The sequence below is a fragment of the Hipposideros armiger genome, unplaced genomic scaffold (genome assembly GCF_001890085.2).
Source record: "Hipposideros armiger isolate ML-2016 unplaced genomic scaffold, ASM189008v1 scaffold_255, whole genome shotgun sequence".
In the NCBI taxonomy this organism is placed as follows: Eukaryota; Metazoa; Chordata; class Mammalia; order Chiroptera; family Hipposideridae; genus Hipposideros; species Hipposideros armiger.
The window spans coordinates 1,819,447-1,824,160 of NW_017731605.1; positions in this window are offsets into that span (position 1 = coordinate 1,819,447).

Here is a 4,714-nt window from a genome sequence, read left to right on the forward strand (position 1 = left end):
CTACTCAGCACAATACCCTCTAGATTCATCCATATTGTTGCAGATGGCAAGGTTTCATTCCTTTTTATGGCAGAGTAATATGCCATTGTATATATGTACCACTTTTTCTTTATCCATTTATCCATTGATGGACACCCCAGTTGTCTCCATATCACGGCTATTGTAAACAATGCTGCAATGAACATATGGATGCACATGTCCCTTTGAAGTAGTGTTTTGGGTTTCTTCAGATAAATACCTAGAAGTGGGATTACTGGGTCCTTCTTTGTCTCTATTATAGCCTTTGTCTTAAAGTTTATTTTGTCTAGTATAAGTATTGCTACCCCAGATTTTTTTTCCATTTTCATTTTCATGAAATATCTTTTTCTATCCCTTTACTTTCAGTCTGTGTGTCTTTCCAACTGAAGTGAATCTCTCATAGCAACATATGTAAAGGTTTTGTCTTCTTACCCATTCAGCTATTGTGTGTCTTTTGAGTGGAGTATTTAATCCATTTACTTTGAAAGTTATCATTGATAAATATGTAGTTATTGCCATTTTATTATTCATATTTTGATCTTTTTCTTTTCTTCTTCTCCTTCTCCTTCTTCTTCTTCTAGATGTCCCTCTAACCTTCCTTGTAATACTGCTTTGGTAGTGATGAACTCCTTTAACTTTTTCTTCTCTGGGAGGCTCTTTATCTGTAGTTGAGCCTTGGTTGCTGTTTGCACATCAGTGAGAAGGACTGACACTTGGTTGGTTGTGAAGACTGGCTGTGACTATGGTAGAGGAGTTGTTGTGCAGGGACTGATCCTATGGAGCAGGATTCGCCTTAGCAGGGCTCTGGTGCCTGCCCAGTCTGCCTTTTGGGTGTGTCATCCTTGGAGGCAGCCAGGTGGTGCTCTGGCTCTGTCCCAAACTGGCAACCAACTGGGTGGCCCCAGGGCCTCCTGGCAGGGGCCTTGCCACAGGCCAAGTTCGGCAGTAGCCAGTGCCCTGCCCAGGGCAACCTGGCATTAGCCACAAAACAATCTGCAAATGGCTGCCACCCGTGCTGGGGTTGGAGGTGTCTTGAGAGCCTAAGCCATGAACTGACGCCAGGTGCCCTGGTGCCAGGCTTAGGGCTGTTCACCAAGAGGTACGGGACACACTGAAGCCAGATGCTGCTTGTCTGTTGTTTGTACACCTCTGAGAGATCTTAGGAAAGTCCACAGCATGAGCCAAGACAGGTCATTTGTATGGAAAAGCTGCTGGAAGTGGCTTGGGTGGGCCTGCAAGTTGGGTGGAGTGGAGTCTCAGGGAATCATGGCGGGGAGTGGGGGTGGGGGGGACAGATGAATGGTGTTAGCCAGGTTAATGGAGACTCAGNGAACTCTCTTCATCTTGCAAGTCTGAAACTCATTACCAACAACTTCCCATTCTCCCCTCCTCTCAGCTCCTGGCAACTATTCTACTTTCTGTCTCTATGAATTTGTGTGTGTGTGTGTGTGTGTGTGTGTGTGTGTGTGTAACTGGCTTATTTCACTTAGCATAATGAAAATGTCCTCAAGGTTTACCCATGTTGCAAAATGTCAGAATTTCCTTCCTTTTTACAGCTAAATAATATCCCTTTGTGTGTCTATGACACACTTGGTGTATCTATTCATCTGTCGATGGACACTTGAATTGTTTCTATCTTCGGCTATTGTGAATAATGCTGCTATGAACATAGATGTACAAATCTCTTCAAGACTCTGGTATATCAATTCTTTGGGATATATCCCTAGAAGTAGAATTGCTGAGTCATATGGTAATTCATTATTTAATTTTTTTGAGGAGTCACCATACTGTTTTCCATAGTGACCATACCACTTTACATTCCCACCAACAATGCACAGGAGTTCCAGTTTCTCCACAGCCTTGTCAACACTTTATTTTCTGTTTTGTTTTGTTTTGTTTTATAGTAGCCATCTTAATGGGTGTGAGGTGATGTCTCATTGTGGCTTTGATTTGCATTTCTCTATGATTAATGATGTTGAGCATCTGTTCATGTGCTTATTGGCCATTTGTATGTCTTCTTTGGGTAAATATCTATGCAAGTCCTTTGCCCATTTTTAAATTAGCATTTTTTAAAATGTTGAGTTTTAGGCATTCTCTATTAACCCCTTATCAGACCTATAGTTTGCAAATACATTCTCACATTCTGTAAGTTGCCCTTTCACTCTGTCAATTGTGTCCTTTGATGGAAAGCTTTTTTTATTATGAAATAGTCAAATTTATCTATTTTTTGTTTCCTTGCTTGTGCTTTTGGTATCATATCCAATGAGTTCTATTAGTTTTTAAATATTTTATTATGAAAATCAGAAAAAGATAAAACAGAAAATGAGAAAGAATACTGAGTTTAAAAGAAGAAAGTCTCCCAAAAGAGTCAACATTGATGCCATAATTATCCTAATTAATGGTCTTATTTTTCTTGGAGCTCTATATTCTTTCTGTTCTCTTTTCCATGATTAATCATCAATGCAGACCCAGAGAAAATCCCCACGACTGAAAATCTACCTCCATAATCAGAGGGCAGGGAAAAAACAAAGAAAGAGGCACACCACTCCAGTCTGGAAATTGACAGAGTTTATTAAAAGAACTTATATGTGAGGTGCATCTTGGGTGGCAGAAAGACGAAGTGGATGTCCTCTATACCTCTGGGCAGGCACTAAAGAATTTTATAGAACAGGGCAGGATGAATAGGGGTACTGATGTGAAACCAGCCCCAGATAAGAGAAAGAGTCTTAATGTATTACATGCTTGCCCAGGGCTGGTCAATGGCCTGTCCAGGAACCAGCATGCTGTGAGGAATAGGGGAGAGGTTGATCAAACAGTCTCTTAGGGGATGTATGGGAAGCAATCTCTGTTCTAGCCCAGATCTAGTTTATAGGTCCTACAGAAGTCCCATCATGAACAGTCTCTCTTCTAGAACAATGCAATTTAAACATCTAGTTGAAACCTCCAGGCATTTTTCTTCGATATGTTCTACAGTTTTACCTCTGACAATTTATTTAATCCCGCTAACATCCCTTCTTTCAATTTTAAAATTAAATTACCTCTTGGCTTCAAGCGGTGCCGCTGTACTTAACTCTATAGTGGTGTTTCTTGTTGAAAAGGGAGAGGCTCCTCTGGGACTTCTCCTCACACCCTCCCACACATCCCACTAGCTGAGAGTCACAGCTGTATACAAGCAGCATTCTTCCTGAATTCCACTGCTGGTTTCCTGACTCACTTTCCTGTTTGGGCTCCAAAGAATAGGGGCATTTTGACTTGTGATCATCCCATAATGCTTATTTGGTCACTTCCTTTTTCTTTGCAAGGAACTTTCTATGGGTTCTCTCCTCAGGAAATACAATTTTTCTGAAGTCTGGCTTCTCCTTTGTCCAACCCAATGCATTTGGATCAGCCCAACCAGAACCAAAATATTACATCCAGGCTGACAGTATTCAGCAAGCAGCTACCTGAAGGGCATCATGTAAATGAGTAAGACAGCAGAGCAACAGCAATGAAGGGGCAGTGAAATGGCTTCCCAATTAGGAAACCAGGTTTGACTTAAACGGCATCGTCATCTACCCAATTGCCCAGCCCAGTACCTGAATGCCAATCTAACTCCTCTCTTTCCCTCAGCCTACTCACATTCAATTGCCAAGTTTTCTCAATTTTACCTCTTAAATACATCTTAAATCCATCCACTTCCATCCATTCCCCTATCAATAGCTCAATTCAGGTCACCACCATCTCTCTCTTGGCTTTTCTTCTGACACCCTTTTGCACAGTGAGGGAGGAAAAATAATTTTCCTTCTACACTTCTGAGTCCTTTGTTAAGACTCCCTGTAATAATAATAACAATAATAATAATAATATTAACAAGAGAAAAACAAACAGAAGTATATTAACATGTATGCCTCATGTCCACCTGGGAGATACCCAGAAAAATGAGTGAAATCCCAGAGATGGCCCAAGCTACTATCTTAAAGACCATCTTCAGTTAAAGACAAAAGAAATATGTTGTGGCAAGGCAGTTGGAGGAGAAGCAATTCACAGAGAAGTAAGAAGAAGAAGTGCACGGTAAGCAAAGGTTACCCTGCCTTGCACCAGGTGAAAAAGATTTATCTGATAATAGTTCTCTTTCTGGTACAGGTCCCCTTTCTAATGTAAATTTTATTCATAAATGTAGATTCCCCTTACTAAAGGGTACCCTGTGTTTTCAGAGCTTCTTCTGTGTCTGCAGCTTCTTGAAAAAATCAGCTCAAAATAATCCTTAAGCCAAAGAGACATATTTTAAGGTGGCATATTCAGCTCCTTTCACCACTAAAATCTTACTGATTACAGACTAATTTGATTTCACTTCTTTGACAATGAAAAAGATGCTAACCATTTATTGAGCTTTCACGGTATGTGACTCTTTAGACCAGTGACATTTCACACATTATCTCATTTCATTCAACCCTCAAAAAATCCTATGAGGAAGGATTATCAGCCCCATTTCATAGATGAGGAAAATAAGGCTCAAAGAAGTTAAGTAACTTGCTCAAAATGGCTTCCATGTCCAAGTCATGGAACCAAAATTGAAATCCAACTCTCACTTCCATATCTACTTCTCCTTTATTACAAACACACACACTTGTGATTTAACTCTTGCCTGTCAAATGACATTTGAAAAAATAGAATTTAGTAATGAGTTTGGTGTCCTTGATTCAAGGGAAAACAATCC